Below are 19,882 nucleotides of genomic sequence, written 5' to 3'. Positions count from 1 at the left end.
TTAACTTTAAAACTTAAATACACTAGGCCAGTCATCTTTAGATAACTGTGTAAGTGGGCATAGAAAAGATTTCAAAAGGGAAAATAGTTGAAAAGTAAATCAATGTGAAATTGCAAACATAGGGGAAGAAATTATTATGGAAAATCAGGGCAATCATGGGAAGCCATGTAGGCACAACACAAGGAGGAATTATGTCTGATATAGTATCAGAAGCCAGACTAAGGCTTAAGTACAAGTTTAGACACTATTAACTCAACTGGGACCCTATCCTCTTTCTGACTTTTCCTTCTCATTTATTGTCTATTTTAAAGAATTTCTTCTTGGAGCTGAGCTGAGCCTATATTATCATCCACAACAATTATGGTTATGGCACTGTTCCAGGGTCCAGTGATAATATCTAAGGTTTATGAAATAGAAAAATGTCTCAAATTCTTGAAGCTATCATTCTTGCTGGGGACATTTACCTCAAATCCTGCCTAAGATATATAAAAAAATAATTTCATTGATAGGAAGCATGAAATTGCATCTGTGTTGGTTACACCAGGTGGATCTTCTCAAGATATTATGGGTCCAGAGGCATCTAAACAATTTAAACATTAAGGTAGAATCACTTCAGATAGAGGGGAAAAAGCCAGAAAAATTAGTTTAAAAAATTTAACACTTGATTGGGGGTAATCTAATTGTTCTATATTCTTTTTGCTCTATTATTAAGATGGTTTTGAAAACAAAGTCTACTGGTTTTGATGTGATTACAAAAACAATTAACACTCATTGTATAACCTAACAATGAAAATAGGGAAAGTCACAAAGAAAAAAACTAAAAATATTAAAATCTAAAACTTTAATATCTAGAGAAAAACACTCTTAATATTTTCTTGTTTAGCCTTATCTTAAATATAATGTATTTATATACTTTAAAAAATTATTTGGGAAGTTATATACATACTTTTTCACCTAATATTCAATGAACAGTTTTCCATGTCTTTAAATATATACTTGTAAAATGTGATTTTTAATTACCACATATATTTACTCCTGTGAACATAACATTATTTAGCCAATCCATTATTGATGGAAGGTTTGGTTGTTCCATTATTTCGTTTTTGCAGTTATAAATAACACTCTTCTTCTTTTTTTTTTTTTTTTTTTGCGGTACGCGGGCCTCTCGCTGTTGCGGCCTCTCCCATTGCGGAGCACAGGCTCCGGACGTGCAGGCTCAGCAGCCATGGCTCACAGGCCCAGCCGCTCCGCGGCATGTGGGATCTTCCTGGACCGGGGCACAAACCCGTGTCCCCTGCATTGGCAGGCGGACTCTCAACCACTGCCCCACCAGGGAAGCCCAACACTCTTCTTTAAAAGTATTTCTGTTCACGTTAGAGAGTTAAAAATGTATTTTTTTTTTTTTTTCTGCACTGGGTAGTTTTATTTTACAGAGGGGGTAAGGGTTAGGTGGTGTCAAGAAGAGTGACATGGAGCAAATAATTTTTATTAGCATTTTTTTCTTTTACAAAGACACCAAAGAGTCATGCAATGCTGCTAGCATTGGATGCAATCCTGGGCCACAAGTCTGCACATTCCTTTGCAACTGGTCCTGTGATGGCAGAACCTTTCATCTCACCATCATTGTTTACTATGACCCCTGCGTTATCTTCAAAATAAAGAAACACACCATCTTTTCTCCAGTATGACTTTCGTTGTCGAATTACCACTGCTGGATGTACCTTCTTTCTGAGCTCTGGTTTGCCGTTCTTGACTGTGGCCATCACCGTGTCACCCACACCAGCAGCAGGAAGTCTATTCAGTCATCCCTTGATCCCCTTCACAGAGATGATATACAGATTTTTGGCTCCTGTGTTGTCAGCACAGTTGATCATGGCTCCAACTGGAAGACCCAAGGAAATCTGGAATTTGGCACCAGAGGACCCACCACATCCTCAGTTCGACATCTTGAACGCTGGAAAGGGACAAAAAGCTGTAATTTTTAATACCTTTAAATATCTTCCAGAAACCTTGTACCAGTTTACATCTATACTAGATTGGCATATGAGTGTTTATTTCTTCCTCCTCATTGGAAACAATGAATAATACCATAAGAAAAAAAAAAAAACCTTTGTTCATTTGGTAGGGGAATATGGCACTGTATAGGTATTTTTAATATGCATTTCTTTAATTAGCAGAATAGTTTACTTTCAAAATGCATTTGTTGGTCATTTGCACCTTCATTTTGCCAGTTAATATTTCTGCTGAGAATTTAGCTAAGCTACTCCTTGGTGTTGCTGCTTTGCCATCCATTTTGTTTGGCCAAGCAGCCTGCAGGGACCTGAAATTGACACTAGTCCCTCATGCAAGCATGTGCCCTAGATAGCTGACTGCAGAGTCACAAGCAAATGTAAGTCACTGATATGACTTTCCCAACAGCCTTTGTGATCAACAGTCTCCCCTTCCTCCCAGGGCCTTCCCTTTGTGTGCCCTTTAGATAAGACCACCATGGGGCTTATCAAAGCTCACTCTTTTTGTTTGAATTGACCAATCTGGTCTTAGCCCAGGAACCATAAAGCACTCCACCCATGGACCCTAATAAAAGTATGTACCCCAAATTGTGTGTGTCTCTCTCTCTGGCTGCATCCTACCTTCACTTCCCCATGTGGCTCCTCAAGGTGGTTCCTCCAAGAACCGGGAGTAATAAACTTTTGTAACTCAGTTTCTCTCCTGGTCTCTTGTTAAATTGTGACTCACCAGATGGCACCCTGTGCTCCACTTAACAAGTGTTAACAAAGTAATAACAATTTCTTTGCCTATTTTTCTGATGGGATTTTTGTTTTTTCTTTCTTTATCTGTCTGAAATGTTTGTCTTATGATTGAAAAAAATATTTTTCCATTATTTTTATGTTTCTTTTACTTCTGTTTATGCCATTTTTTGATGTTTGCAAGTTTGTACGTCTATGTGTTTATGTAGTCAAAGCTATTGATTTTTTCCTTTATTTCTTCCCCATTTAAAAAGGGGAAGAAATAAAGGAAAAAGATAACTATTCATTTATATTTTTCTTTCAAACCTAATGGTTTAATTTTTTTGTTGTTGTTTAAGGCTATTATGCATCCTGAATTTATTTTGATGTGTGGTGGGAAGTACAGATCTAACTTTAGTCCCAACATTTTTTTCCAAATAATTAACCTGTTCTCCCAGTGTAATCTGCTGAATAATCAGCTCTTTCCCTTCAGATCTTCAATGTCACTTCTTATTATATATTATAGTACTAGTTACATATATATATGTATTTTAAAAAATTATCTTCCAGGATACATCTATTCTTCTTCTACTACTACATTGCCTTAATTATTATGGTGCCGTATGGGCACCATATCTGGGAATGAAAGTCCTCTCCTTTTATTATTCTTATAAAATTTCAAAGTTAGTTTTATCTGAATTTTCAGTTATACTTTAGAATCACTCTGTCAAGTTAAAAGACTGTTGAGTTGTATAGAATAGCTAAATCAGTATATCCAAATTGGGCCCAATATAATAACAAGGTCCTTTTAAGGGAAAGAGGAAGCAGGAGAGTTAGAGGCAGAGAAACAGATGATGGAAGCAGAAGACAGAGAGAAGAAAGATTTTTTTTTTCTTTTTTCGGTACTTGGGCCTCTCACTGTTGTGGCCTCTCCTGTTGTGGAGCACAGGCTCCGGACGCGCAGGCTCAGCGGCCGTGGCTCACGGGCCTAGCCGCTCCGCGGCATGTGGGATCTTCCCAGACCGGGACACGAACCTGTGTCCCCTGCATCGGCAGGCGGACTCTCAACCACTGCGCCACCAGGGAAGCCCGAGAAGAAAGATTTGATGATGTCACAAGTCAAGGCAAGCAGGTGGTCTCTAGAAGATGAATAAAGCAAGGAAACGAATTCTCCTCTAGAGCCTTCAGAAGGAAAGCAGCCCTTGATTTTTTTTTTTTTTTTAAATTTATTTATTTATTTTTGGCTGTGTTGGGTCTTCGTTTCTGTGCGAGGGCTTTCTCTAGTTGCGGCGAGCGGGGGCCACTCTTCATCGCGGTGCGCGGGCCTCTCACTACCTTGGCCTCTCTTGTTGCAGAGCACAGGCTCCAGACGCGCAGGCTCAGTAGTTGTGGCTCACGGGCCTAGTTGCTCTGCGGCATGTGGGATCTTCCCAGACCAGGGCTCAAACCCGTGTCCCCTGAATTGGCAGGCAGACTCTCAACCACTGCATCACCAGGGAAGCCCCGCAGCCCTTGATTTTAACCTAATAAGACCCACTTTGGACTTTTGATCTTCAGAACTGTGAGAGAATCCGCTTATGTTGCTTTTAGCCACAAACTTTGTGGTAATCTATTACAGCAGCAATAGAAAACTAATACAGAGATAACTGACATCATTATAATACTAAACTTTTCTTTCAAGAACATAATATACCACAACTTTGATTCATATCTCCTTCCATGTCCCTCAAGTGTTTGTTTTTAACATGAATATTCTGTATTTTGTGTGAGGTTTATCCTAATAATTTAGAGTCTATGGATGCTATTATTAATGGGATGTCTTCTCATCATTATATTTTACATAGTTATTTATGTTAAACAGGAAAGCTATTGCTACTTTTGTTAGTTTATTTCTTTTCCCCAATTGTTCTGATTTTCTGCCTTTAAAAAAATTCTGCTTTTATTTGTGTTAATTATTGCTTTATTTAGGTTTGTTTCAGGTTTATGTTGTGTTTGTTATTTAGTTGAGTGCCCAATTCATTAATTTTCTTTTTTCTTCCTCATTTAACACTGAAAATAGTTGATGTTAAGATTTGCTTCTAACTGCTTTTACATTGTCTTGTGTTTTGATTTGTAGTGTTCTTTTTTTAATTATTTTAAAGTATTCTCTAGTAAAGAGTTTTAATTGACACTGACTGAAGATTTATATAATGAGACTTTTTTGTTAATTTTGTTAAAATTTATTTTGCCTTATTTTGTTTTTTATTGTATGTGTGCAAAGGGACATATGTAATTTTATATTTTTGAAAATGATAGAGGATTTTTTTTTTAACCTGTGAACTAACATTTCATCCATTTTTATAACCATTCTATGAGCCCTTGGATAGAAGGTAATATTTTTCAGTTGATCAATGTCAATTAAATATACCATATTAAAAGTATAGTACAGGGCTTCCCTGGTGGCTCAGTGGCTGAGAGTCCACCTGCTGATGCAGGGGACACGGGTTCGTGCCCCGGTCCGGGAAGATCTCACATGCCAGGCTGCGCCTGTGAGCCATGGCCGCTGAGCCTGCACGTCTGGAGCCTGTACTCCGCAACGGGAGAGGCCACAGCAGTGGGAGTCCTGCGTACCACAAGGAAAAAATAAAGTATAGTACAGTACAGACTGTTATATATTTGTGCTCTTTTTTTACTTGCAAACTTTGTGAGTCATTTTGCATATTATAAACAGAGTATAGCTAGATTTGTTTTAAACCCAATTGAATTGTTTCTAAAGGTAACAAGACCCAAATTAAATCACTAGCAGATGAACTTTACCAGGTGTATTTGAAAGAGATTTTAGGAGGTAGAATTGACATGACCTGATGACTTTGGTTGCATAGGGCAGAGAGTCACAGATGACTTCCAATCTTCCAGCTTGCACAGAAGAATGGGAATATCGTTATACGGAGCAGGTAAACATAGATGTTGTAGGGATTCTTAATGGATGTGTTTGAGGTGCCTGTATAACATGCAAGTTGAGCATATCTAGTAGGTATTGGATGAAAAGATTTGGAGCTCAGGCATGTGATAAAAGCTAGGGTTTTATTGAGAGAAAGGCAGAGTTTTTCCTTTTGAGAGTGGAATAAACATGCTTGCCGTTTACATTGTACAAGAGATAGATTGAAGATAAAAGGTAAAGAGGGAATCATTAGCAGAGGATAATCCTGGATCCTGAGAGGGATCTTGAGTCTAAAGCAGAGGTAGAGCATTTGTCTTACAAAGGAGAAAAGATTTTAGTGGGGGGAAAGAAGAAGATTAGCAGGAAAGTAAATAAGTTTTTTGACTGGGAGAGCAGAAGAGGAAAGGGAGAGGTTGTTTATTTCTGTTTGTCCAAGTCCTTTAAATTATCGTGGGATCCCCGCTGAATCTTGCTGCTCACATACAGTCGAAGAAAGACTCATACACTACCTGATAAGTGAGGAATTTGAGTTATGCACTGGTTGTTTGCTCTCCTCAGCCTGGTATCTCCTGCTATCAGAGGTGCAATTTCTGTGCTTAATTTCCTGGTTTTGAGTGTGTTGTGCAGGGGTCTCTATGGTGCTTCTGTTTTATGAAAGCAGAGGAAGCAATGTCAGCTGATGAGCAAAGAAGACAGAGGTAGAGTGGTGAATTTGTTAAGGTAGTGATAATTTGAAATTAAAAAAAAAAAGAGAGAGAGAGCCTGTTTGGAGAGAGGACAGGCTTTTGTGAGCATTCTTGAGAATCCAGCTGAGGCCAAGATGACTTGGAGAGCAAGGATTGTAATATTATCTCCAGAAGTACTCAGAGACCTGGAACAAGCACACACATTGGACCAGTGACTTACTTTATTGATGGCCCTCTGCACAGAAGGTATGGCAGTAGATCAAAGGACAGAGGGTCAGGGACCTAAGGGTGCTGGGAGAGTTCTGTACTTTATGGATCAACTTTGTAAAGGAATAGACTTACAGAAATGTACACAGATACTAATGGTATGGCTTAATGAATTCTCATAAGGTGAACATGACTGTGTATCCATCACCCAGATCATGAAATAGAAAATCACCCGCATAACAGAAGCACCCCCCCCCACATACTCCCAGAGTACTATCCTCTCCAAATTCAGTCACTATTCTGATATGTGAATAGACACACACCATAAAAGATTAGTGTGTGTCTGACGTTATTTTTATATTAGGTTGTGGAATTCAGGTTTTTTGTTGTGTGTAGCAATAGTCCAAACTTGCTTATTGCTATAGGTTGTGTTAATATACCCAATGCCTAGCCTATACTTTTTTGGAATTTACAAATAGTGCCCCTATGAACATCATCGGGTTGCATATGCATATATTTGGGAGGTTATATATATCTAGGACTGGAATTGTTGAGTCATAGGATATACATATGTTCAGTGTTAATGGGTTCTGTCACTTTTCCAAAGACCATGAGAATAGCAGTGTATGAGAGTTCCTATTGCTTTACATCCTCAGCAACAAGAATTTTAGATATTCTGGTACGTAAGTAGTGGTATCTCATTGTGATTGCATTTCTCATATTGACCATATTGTTCTATTGTGTTGTACCTATTCACTTTTTGCTCATTTTTCCATAGCTTTTTCCATCTTTTTACTGATTTTTAGGTGTTTTTTGTATATTTTGGACATGAATCTTTTGTAAGGTATTTTTTTCTATTGATATCTTTTCTCAATCCGTGGCTTATATTTTCCATCCTCTTAACAGTCTCTTAATGAACAGAAATTCTTAATGTGGCCCAATTTATAACATTTTTCTTTATCGTTAGGGCTTTTGGGTCTTGTTAAGAAATTCTTGCTTATTCCAAGAATATGAAGATACTTCCCTCTGATTGTTCTAGAAGTTTCGTTGCTTTATCTTCCACATTTAGATTTATGGTTTATCTTGAATCAGTTTTAAATTATAGTGTGAGGTGGGGATTAATATACATATTTTTCCTTTGGCTCAACACCATTTATTGAAAAGACTAATCTTTCCCTATTGTACTGCAGTGTAATCTTTATTATGACTGAAGTGACTATATAAGTGTGCGTCTGTTTCTAATTCTATATTATGTTTCTCTGGTATATTACCTAGCTGAACATTACTCTGATTATTGTAACTTTAATAAGTCTTGAAAGTCCTCCAGCTTTGCTTTTCTTCCTCAAAATTATCTTGTCTTTTCTTGGCCCTTTGCATTTCTGTATACAGTCAGGAACAGCTTGTCAAATGCCAACCCAAGAAAAAAAACGACTAGCATTTTTACTGGGCTTTTGTTGAATATATGAATCAATCTGAGGAGAGATTTATGGTACAAAGTTAACATATTTTATTTATTTGTAATTCTTAATTTTAATGGTTAGCACCACCAGAAGAATGTTGTATAGAAGGGATAATAGTGGTATTCTTGTCTTAATTTGAATCTCAGGATGAGAAGCTTTCTGTATTTCATCTTTGAATGTAAGTTTGTTGAAACTATCAGAATAAGGAGGTTCCCTTTTTTGATTAGTTTGCTAAGGGTTAAAATGGTGTTGACTTTTATGAAAGGTGTATTCTACTTCTCTTGAGAAGATTATATGATTTTTTCATCTTTATTCTGCTATTGTAGTAAATTACAGATTGAATTTCAATATTAGACCAACCTTACATTCCTAGAATCATCACACTTCATTGTGTTGTCTTATCCACTCAATGTAATGCAGCATTAAGTTGCTACTATTTTAAGATTTTTCATCTATGTTTACTAGAGACATTTTCCTATAGTTTTCTTTCCTTGAATGTCTTTGTCAATTATTTTTATAAAGATTTTATTCAACTCATAAAACGTTGGAAAGTTTATTCTGGAAGAGTTTGTATGAGACAGGTATTTTAAGATTTTGGTCCTAGAGATAGATTTCTTTTTTAGGAAGATTTAAAATTATAGATTCTGTTTCTTACTGTGTTGGTTATATTAGATTGTTTTTTTCCTAGGATATAATCCTTTTTATTAGTGGTATAAAGTTGTTCATAAAACCTAATTTTTATCTTTTTAGTACTTGTGGGATCTACAGTGGTATGTTTTAATTTCTACTATTAACAATAATTGTCGAACAGTCCTGTTAGAGAGTGCCTACTTTTTATTAGTTTTTTAAAAGTAGAGAACATGCTTTTAATTTTGTTGATTTTGTATTTTGAATGCTTATTTTTTAAATTTCATTAGTCTCTGCCCTCATCTTAATTATTTCCTTCATTTAACTTGTTTTGGGTTTAATTTGCTGTTTTTAAAAAAATTCTAAACTTCCAAAGATGGATATTTTGATTGTAGAGTTTCAATCTTTGGTTTTATATGCGTTTAAGACTGTAAAATTTTTCTCTAAGCACTGTTTTAGTTACAGTCCACAAATTTTGATAGATACTATCTTCATTATCATTCAGGTCTAAATATTTTCCAATTCCTCTTGTGTCTTTAATTGTTTTTTTGGCCTGTGGTTTATTTCCGAATGATGCGTATGTGTGTTTCTTGTTGTATTTCTTCTTCATTTTGATAATTTCACTGACTTAATTTCACTGTTGTCAGAAACATCCCATGAATGCATTCAGTTTTTAAAAATATTTGAGACTTGCTTTATGAGCTAATATCTCAGCAAATATGGCCATTTCCTAAGAATGTGTGTTCTTTATTATTGTCTGCAGTGTTTTATATATGAAAATAAGGGCAACTTTTTATACTGTTTCGTTTAGATCATTTATATCTTTTCTGATTTTTCTTTTGCTTTATCTAGTTATTAAAAACAAAGAGTTAAAGCCCCCACTGTAATTATGGATTTGTCTCTTTTTCTTTTTAGTTACGTATTTTGAACCTGTAACACTGGTGCATAACATTTAGAATTTTTATATCTTCTGGTGGATTGACCTTTTTATTATATGATTTTGCTCTTGTTTTATGGTAATACATGTTGCCTAATTTGTTGCTACTAATATAAAAACATCAGCTTTATTTTGGATAGTGTTTACATGGTGTTTCTTTTTCCATCATTTTTCTTTCAAAATTTCTGTGTCATGTATTATTTAAGATGTCTTTTTTATAAGAGGCATATATATTTTTTATTTTTTAAAACAAGTCTGACAATCTTAGTCATTTAATTGAGGTATTACAATGTTTTACATTTAATGTATTGTAAGTACTAATATATTTTTGATATAATGCTGGGTTCGGTTTGCTAAGTTTTTGAGTATGTTTGTGTCTATGTTCATGAATGATATTAGTTTGCAGTTTTCTTTTATTGTAATGCCTTTCTCAGGATTATGCTGTCCTCATAAAGTACATTGGGAAGTACTTCTTTCTCTTCTATGTACTAGAAGAGTTTGTGTGGAATTAACATTATTTCTTTCTAAAATGTTTGGTAGAATTTTCTAGTGGTATTATTAAGGCTTAGAATTACTTTCTTGGAAGGATTTTAACTATCATAAATTTCATTAATCCATATATATTTTCAGGTTATCTGTTTCTTTTTGTATGAACTTCGGTAGTTTGTATCTTTTGAGAAACTGGTTCATTTCAGCTACATAGTTGAATTTATGGCATACATTTTTTTATAATATACTCATTATCCTGATAATATCTGAAGGGTCTTTAAAGATGCTTTCTCTTTCATTGCTGATATTAGTAAATGTGTCTACCTCTTTTGACATTTTTCTAGAGGTTTACCAATTTTAAAAATTATTTTTATTATTAAACATCCTTGGTTGAGTACCTTCAAAAAGATTTTTAAAAGTGAGTAAACATTTCCCGACCAAAAAAGAAAAAGGAAAGGCTAAAGACCCATAACAACCAAATGCCTAATATAAAGCATGAATATTAATTAGATCCTCTAGTTCAACAGAACCAGTACATTATTTGTAGAAATTGCACAAATTTTAATATAGACTTGATTTTAGATAATAGAATCATTTTTAATTTTCATAAGTATGAAAATGGTGCCATGACTATGCAGAATATATTTACTTTTAGGAGGTGTATGCTGATGTACTTAAAGTATTGTTACGTCTACAAATTATTTTGAAAAAGCTTAGCCAAAAATAAATGATACAGAAAATACGTCAGTTGTTAAATTTGGGTGGTGAATATATGGGTAGTTACTGAACTGTTCATTTCCTTTTTTTACATATTTAAAAATTATTTTAAAAAGCTGAAAAAGATTTCAATGTTATGCACTGCCTACCACCAGCAAATCAAAGGGAGCCTTTAGTGTGAGCTAAACTGATCAGTGAAGACTTCATTGAGGATTTGGGGGTTTTGGTTGGGCTTTCAAATTGGAGCAAAGTTAGGTAGATGGAATAAAAGAGGGAGGTCATGTTTGAAAGGGAGTAATATAAACAAAAGTTGAGAGATTAAGATGAAAATGACTTGTCACTTTTGACTTGCCTTACTCCCAGTCATTCCTGGGAGCTCTTTGCTAAGGGTGATAAAGCTGGCTGTCTGAAACTTTACTTATGACTATGCTATAGTAGTATCAATTTTCCCTAAATAAGAGCTTCCATGTTCATTGGGAGAATTTTGGAGGAATTTGTTTAAATGTCTTATTTTAAGTACTATGAGTCATTCATTACACTATTTGCCAGTTACTTCACCAAAGTTTCTGTTTTAAGGATTACTGCATTTCTCCCCTCAGAAGTGTGTTTCTTATTTGTAGAGTGACATGGGAAAAATAAACTTTCTATATGTTCATCATTGCTCTGTTATTCCCTGTAAATATTTAGGAATCAGAATGCTACTAATCTGTTAATATAATCAAAGCTCCCAGTTATTATTTCAGGGTTTCATGCCTCAGAAAATATGTTAAATTTTGTTAGTGAAATTTCTTCATGTTGCTCAATCATATTACCTATGGCCCCTTCTGCCTCTCTTCCCAAATTCTTCTGTATGCCAGGTCCAAATGATCATAATGATAGCTCTGCACTCAGTCTCTTACCTTCTGAATAATAGCAGCACCTAGCACTTACACTGTATTTGGTTTTCCATTTTCAAAGTGCTTTGCAGTCAGTGACCGGCTGAGCTCCCTTAACCGTGAAATTTATTTCTTGATGACAGAAGGAACAAAACCTTGGCATCTGGCTATGCCCACTATTGCCACCATGGAGCAGGGAGAAAAATCAGTGCTGTGGATAGAGGAGGAGGTTAGGGGTCAGGAGATTTGTGTCCTATTTTTGACTCTTCACTTGACTTATGCACATCCTGGCTTAAGGCAGCAATTGCTCACTGTAAATTTTACCACCTGTAGGAGAAGGAGGATGGAATCCACATTGAAAAGATGAGAAACTCATCTGTCACAAATAGGATGCCTTGAATTTGTAGTGGGACTTTGGTACCTGATGAAATTGTTAACGGAGCACAGGCTCCGGATGCGCAGGCCCAGTGGCCATGGCTCACGGGCCCAGGCGCTCTGCGGCATGTGGGATCTTCCCAGACCAGGGCACGAACTCATGCACCCTGCATTGGCAGGCGGACTCCCAACCACTGCGCCACCAGGGAAGCCCTGATGTGGTATTTTCTATTAAAAGATTAATTTTCTGAAATAATATGGTGAGTAAAAACAGCCTCACTACATTTATTTCCCATATTCTTCCCCTTCCTAAAAGTCAGTAAGTCCAGAAAAAAGAACAGAAATAACACAAGGCTAAACCCAGTTAGTTACACTCAGTAAACTATATACTCTTTATATATGTCACAGTCACTGTGATGACATTTAATAATTATAAAAAAGAATTAATGAGAATTTCTAGTGGCATACATCATAAGACTTGGTGATCAAACTGACAGTCTCCCTTCTAATTCTGGATATTTTTTTTTGTTTTTAGTGCAAATGACAGGTTAAATTATAAGGTATCTATTAATACAGAAGAAATGAAGATAGTGCAGAAGAACAATAGATAATGGCATTGATAGTGACAATAATTCAGAAAAAGGCAGATGTGTTTATCTGGATACCTGTTTTGATCTGCCCTTTTTAATGACAGATGTTATTAGTTTTCAATGGAATTTGTGTATCTGAGTCTCTGTTTCATACAGGAAAGCATCTCATGCATATATTTTGGTTGGACATGTTCTATTACAGAAGAGTAGATGACTGATACTAAGCATCAAGTTTACTTGATTTTCCATAAAAATGAAAGTGATACCTTTTCTAAAGTAGGTGAAAAAAGTAAAATCCTGATTTAAGGATTTCTAAAGGGAATATGTGGGATGAACTTAGGAACAGGGGAAGAAATCATTCAGTGATTTTATGTTGGTCAGAAAACACAATTATATAAACCCATAGAAGGTGGCTTCTGCCCCTTTTCTCTCCCCATTCTTCAGGGAGAGGCTATTTCTATCAGAACAAGGGGCACTGAATATACATGTTCCACTCACATTGAAGTCCTTTCTGGGGAGAGTGATTTGAGAGGGGCTTACAAGGTCAATTAGTGAAATTATTAGTTTTCCAAACTGGGAGCTTCCATATCCCTGTCTTGCCATATTTATTTCTTCTCTGAAGTGATAGCAAATGTGAAATAGAATGTTCTAATAAAACCTGAAAAATTAAGAAAGAGAACCAAATGTTTTCATTTAACTAAATATTCTATACATTTATAACCATAGCCCATCAATGGCTAATTTTTCAGTTTCCCTTTTCAAAACATTGGACTGGTGTTTAGGCCAGATGAGGGAAAGAAGAGATCAACTCCTTCATGGATTCACTTTCATGGTTTTGGGGTTATTCACGATATGGTGATTTTGTGGTGAAATCAATGGAGAGAATTATTATCATTATTTTTTGCTCACTTTATTCTCACAAACATTTGAGCCCAGTAAGAAGGGTGCTACCATCTTTCTCCTTGATCACAAAAGTGACAAGTTTGTTTCTCATATCCCTTATAACATTGGTAAAAATTAGCAATTTGTACCTACTTTACAATTGGGGGAAATAAAGTAGACTACTGTCTTGCTGGTCCTCAAGATTCAGTGGGGGAAGTAGAATTTAGGCTGAGGCCTCTGACTTTTCCTACCACTGTCTGCTAATTTTCTTGGGAAAGTATACAGTCCAGTAAAATATTATATAGTTGTACTCATTTGTTAATTAGTGTTTGTGTCAGAAATGCTTTGATTTCATTGGCTATGATAGAGAAAACTTCACTAGTGATGAAAAAAAAATCTAATGCAATTTAAGAAAACTTTGGTACAATAATGCTTTCCCCTCCAGTTTTCTAGATTTTCACTCATGCTATAAATTTTTAGGTGTTTCTTTAAGCAGAAAATTCAAGTGTTAAGACAAAATAAATCTACATACCTTTTTTAAGTATAAATGGTTGGTGTGGCTGTTCTCTCATAAAATAACATCACAAGCATCAGTGTTATACTGCTGAAATTTGTTTTGAAAGCAAAAAATGCTCTTTCTTCAAAACACGTATAAATATGTTCAAACTCCTCATGTCCTTTCTCTGAATTTTAGCATCTCCTAGATCCTGAGTGTTCTGGCAAGGGTTCTAGCCAGACTTCAACTGGACTTCTGTGGGCCATGACCAAGAATCAGTGCACCATCTTAACTATCACACTGAGCTTGAACAGTTCAGGTTCATCAACAATTTGTGGCAAGAACCTGGCTTGAGAAGTTATCAGATGTTTTAAGCATAAGGAGTTCAGTCTTGTGGTGCTGAAATTGTTTATTCTTCTAAACACCCAAGCAGCAACATTTAATGTGTAGTAAAAACCCAACATTCTTTCCAGGTTTTGTGGAGGGTATGAGTTCAGGACCTATTGTAGCCGAGATCCGGGAGAGGCAGACCATGCTCAAGGCCAAGAAACTCAAACCTGATGATTTATATAGTTATGTGCTATTTCTAGACTGTCTTTATTCAAACTGGTAAGAACATCATTAATGGATGCAGATTCATAAAATGGACCAAACAAGAAACCAGCTTATGTTTTAACACAAAAGGTCTGTACTTATTACTGTCTGTGAGAAAGAAAAAAAATCAGCAATCTTATCTCCTCCAATAGATGTTTATGTGTTCCCAAAGAGTAGAGGCTTTTCAATCAAGAATTGGAATATCTTGGGCTTCCCTGGTGGCGCAGTGGTTGAGAGTCCGCCTGCCGATGCAGGGTATGTGGGTTTGTGCCCCGGACCGGGAAGATCCCACATGCCGCGGAGCGGCTGGGCCCGTGAGCCATGGCCGCTGAGCCTGCGCGTGCGGAGCCTGTGCTCCGCAACGGGAGAGGCCACAACAGTGAGAGGCCCGCGTACCGCAAAAAAAAAAAAAAAGAATTGGAATATCTTGATTTGATAAAGTTTTTCTAAATTATACTTCCCACTAGATACTTGATATATGGGAATAAGGAGAGCCATAACAAAACTTACTTTTAAGTTAAAAGAATAATAAATACCATTTACTACTGAATTTATAGAGATTTGTATGTGGGTCTGGCTATATATGTGTCTATATCAGAGTGGTAGTATTTTAGGTTACTATTATTTTCTTTTTTCCTACTCCATAGTAGGTTTTAAATTATTAGGTCAAAGAGATCTGGAATTGAATCCCAGCTTTGCCACCTACTAGCTGTGTGATTTGCCTAAAAGTCAACCTTTGTGAGAATCAGTTTCCTCATTTTTAAAATGTTAAATAATTATAATAGCTACCTCATAAAGGGGTTGTGAGAATTAATGCAATGATATAAGGCCCCCGGGGTATACAAGTCATTTAATATATATTACTTATCATTACTATAGCAATTATCTGTATTTTTATAAGCATGTGCTCATTTTATAAAATAGAAACCCCAATATGAATTATTCACTTAAAAAAACTCCCATGAACATTCATTTTTGCTTTTTTTTGTTTTCTTAATTGAAAATGCCAACCTTAGTTGTATATGTAGTCATTTCTGTAATGAGTGATCAATTACTCATTATTCATGCATACTCAACTCTTTGTCTTTATTTTGATGCTCTTCTAGTTAGATTTTATAATCTTCTTATTCTGTATGTATTTACTAATATTTAAAAGATTTTAACATATTAAATTGAAATATATTCTTTTATGAATGTATGTAAATGTCTCTCAAATCTCAAAGCTTTACTAATTAAGACTATGAAACAAAGCCTTAATATAGTTAAAGAAAATTAAGAATTATCCCATAATTCAGATACAATTTAGGAATTATTTCCATTTAATCAGCTCTCAGGTTTACACACAAAACTTTTCCAACAAAACAGGCTGCTGCCATATGTGTTTAAATGAGATCACCATTTGGCTGAAGCTTGCTGCACAAGAAAAGCCCATTTCACAGGCTATTCACACCTGACTTTATGGCACTTCACCAAGGAAGGGCAAAACAGTTTAGACGTTCACAATAAGAACCAACTTGAACCTTATTTAACTTCCAAACCTTCTAAATTTCTTTAAGGCTCAGATAATTCCCACAAAGTCTTGCCTCACTTCCTCCCTGCTCTCACCACCTGCCCTCTGGGAAATCAAACCACCTACTTACTGGAAGAAACAAACACTACTTATTTGTTTCTATACAATTTAGGGTTTCCCAGATTTTAGGAAAACTTAAAGAGAGGATAAGATTTTATCTTAAAAATAGTAACTACCAACAATACCTAAGTGGGGTAATTAGTGTATATACTTAATATTAATTTTCTACCCATATAAACTCTGTATGCCAATAGATGGAAAAAAAGAGGAAAAAGCATGAATTATAATGATACTGTTATAGGGTTGATTTTCATGCATGGCTTGGAAGATTGTATTTTATTCACTACTTTTAGGAAAAACATATAGGTTCTCATATAATTAACAAAACCATATTAACTAAAAACCATTAACAAATGCTAAGTGGAAGTGTAAGTTTTGTCTAAACTACTCAGTGGTAGAGAATGTTTAACAGATACTTTCTAAATAATAATGCTAAAATTACACCTTATACATATATATATATTTTTAACATCTTTATTGGGATATAATTGCTTTACAATGGTGTGTTAGTTTCTGCTTTATAACAAAGTGAATCAGTCATACATAAACATATGTTCCCATATGTCTTCCCTCTTGCGTCTCCCTCCCTCCCACCCTCCCTGTCTCACCCCTCCAGGCTGTCACAAAGCACCAAGCCAATATCCCTGTGCCATGCGGCTGCTTCCCACTAGCTAGCTACCTTACTACGTTTGTTAGTGTGTATATGTCCATGACTCTCTCTCGCCCTGTCACAGCTCACCCTTCCCCCTCACCATAACCTCAAGTCCATTCTCTAGGAGGTCTGCGTCTTTATTCCTGCCTTACCCCTAGGTTCTTCATGACATTTTTTTTTCTTAAATTCCATACATATGTGTTAGCATACGGTATTTGTCTTTTTCTTTCTGACTTACTTCACTCTGTATGATAGACTCTAGGTCTATCCACCTCATTACAAATAGCTCAATTTCATTTCTTTTTCTGGCTGAGTAATATTCCATTGTATATATGTGCCACATCTTCTTTATCCATTCATCTGATGATGGGCACTTAGGTTGTTTCCATCTCCGGGCTATTGTAAATAGAGATGCAATGAACATTTTGGTACATGACTCTTTTTGAATTTCGGTTTTCTCAGGGTATATGCCCAGTAGTGGGATTGCTGGGTCATATGGTAGTTCTATTTGTAGTTTTTTAAGGAACCTCCATACTGTTCTCCATAGTGGCTGAACCAATTCACATTCCCACCAGCAGTGCAAGAGTGTTCCCTTTTCTCCACACCCTCTCCAGCATTTATTGTTTCTAGATTTTTTGATGATGGCCATTCTGACTGGTGTGAGATGATATCTCATTGTAGTTTTGATTTGCATTTCTCTAATGATTAATGATGTTGAGCATTCTTTCATGTGTTTGTTGGCAGTCTGTATATCTTCTTTGGAGAAATGTCTATTTAGGTCTTCTGCTCATTTTTGGATTGGGTTGTTTGTTTTCTTGTTATTGAGCTGCATGAGCTGCTTGTAAATTTTGGAGATTAATCCTTTGTTGGTTGCTTCATTTGCAAATATTTTCTCCCATTCTAAGGGTTGTCTTTTGGTCTTGTTTATGGTTTCCTTTGCTGTGCAAAAGCTTTGAAGTTTCATTAGGTCACATTTGTTTATTTTTATTTCCATTGCTCTAGGAGGTGGGTCAAAAAGGATCTTGCTGTGATTTATGTCATAGAGTGTTCTGCCTATGTTTTCCTCTAAGAGTTTGATAGTTTCTGGCCTTACATTTAGGTCTTTAATCCATTTTGAGCTTATTTTTGTGTATGGTGTTAGGGAGTGATCTAATTTCATTCTCTTACATGTAGCTGTCCAGTTTTTCCAGCACCACTTATTGAAGAGGCTGTCCTTTCTCCACTGTACATTCCTGCCACCTTTATCAAAGATAAGGTGTTCATATGTGCGTGGGTTTATCTCTGGGCTTTCTATCCTGTTCCATTGATCTATCTTTCTGTTTTTGTGCCAGTACCATACTGTCTTGATAACTGTAGCTTTGTAGTATAGTCTGAAGTCAGGGAGCCTGATTCCTCCAGTTCCTTCTTTCGTTCTCAAGATTGCTTTGGCTATTTGGGGTCTTTTGTGTTTCCATACAAATTGCAAAATTTTTTGTTCTCGTTCTGTGAAAAATGCCAGTGGTAGTTTGATAGGGATTGCATTGAATCTATAGATTGCTTTGGGTAGTAGAGTCATTTTCACAATGTTGATTCTCCCAATCCAAGAACATGGTATATCTCTCCATCTATTTGTATCATCTTTAATTTCTTTCATCAGTGTCTTATAATTTTCTGCATACAGGTCTTTTGTCTCCTTAGGTAGGTTTATTCCTAGATATTTTATTCTTTTTGTTGCAATGGTAAATGGGAGTGTTTTCTTGATTTCACTTTCAGATTTTTCATCATTAGTATATAGGAATGCCAGAGATTTCTGTGCATTAATTTTGTATCCTGCCACTTTACCAAATTCATTGATTAGCTCTAGTAGTTTTCTGGTAGCATCTTTAGGATTCTCTATGTATAGGATCATGTCATCTGCAAACAGTGACAGCTTTACTTCTTCTTTTCCGATTTGGATTCCTTTTATTTCCTTTTCTTCTCTGATTGGTGTGGCTAAAACTTCCAAAACCATGTTGAATAAGAGTACACCTTATACATATTTGTGGGTACTTTCATTTTATCTTATGCCCATATCTGCACCATTCTGCTAAATAAGTCAAATTTATACAGAAGTAGGATATATTTAAATGTAAACCCTAAAAAATGTTGAAGGCAGGAAGGAAATGGTGAAATAGGTGATCATATAATATCCAGAGTACTTAGGCTAAAAATGGAAGGATCAGTAAAGTACTCTGTCCTGATCTAAATCTCCACGTTTGCTCTCTGATCAGAAATGAAACTGATTAACGACAGGACAAACCCTGACAGAGCAGCTATTTGTAAAGGTAATTCACAGCTATATAAATGCAGGACTTAACCTTAAGCACCAAGGATCAACCACTGATAGTGTCCTGTTGTCTGTACAAGGATTGGTCTAGCCACAAAAATGTATTTTTGCTTTGGAAATCGTTTCGCCTCATGGATACATTCCCTGCAAGTTTTGTCTGTCTTGTCCAATGGGTATAGTCAATGTCTCAGAGGACAGTTATAATCATAGGGAAAAAAAGAAGTGTACAAGTATAAATTTGGTAGAATTAATAAAGGAAAATAATGTAAGAAGAAAAGAATGTTTTTGCTTCAATAATATTTCTAACCCCCAAAATAAATTTGTTTGTTAAATCAAGATCAAAACAAACTATATTTGAGATATATATATATATATATATATATATATATATATATATATATAAAATGTTTGTTTTATCTAGAATCATTTCTTTTCCCTCTTTATTTTTTTCTTTCAATTTTTATGTCTTAGTATTTACTTTCTGTGTTTGGCTGACTGTTTCCCTGTGATATAATTTAACATGCTTTTTTTATCTTTTGACTTACTGTAAACTGGTAGTTAAATCTACAGAATCAATTTGACTGAGGTTGGAGTTCCTTTTTATCACCTTTAACTTGAAAGAATTGTGTTGACATAGAAATAAACAGGCCAATGTTAAGCTGACTTCCATTCATGGTTTCTTTTATTGTTGATGGGAGGGTTGGGAATCAACTT

At 35.5% G+C, this 19,882-nt stretch overlaps 1 pseudogene; it reads right to left on the bottom strand.

Moving 5' to 3' along the window:
• Positions 1–1,392: 1,392 nt before the first annotated feature.
• LOC101326899 (large ribosomal subunit protein uL14-like) lies at positions 1,393–1,946 on the bottom strand (annotated as a pseudogene).
• Positions 1,947–19,882: the final 17,936 nt, after the last annotated feature.

The sequence above is a fragment of the Tursiops truncatus genome, chromosome 7 (genome assembly GCF_011762595.2).
Source record: "Tursiops truncatus isolate mTurTru1 chromosome 7, mTurTru1.mat.Y, whole genome shotgun sequence".
Taxonomy (NCBI): domain Eukaryota; kingdom Metazoa; phylum Chordata; class Mammalia; order Artiodactyla; family Delphinidae; genus Tursiops; species Tursiops truncatus.
Note: the sequence above shows the minus strand (reverse complement) of the source record. Positions and strands in the feature narration are given on the sequence as shown.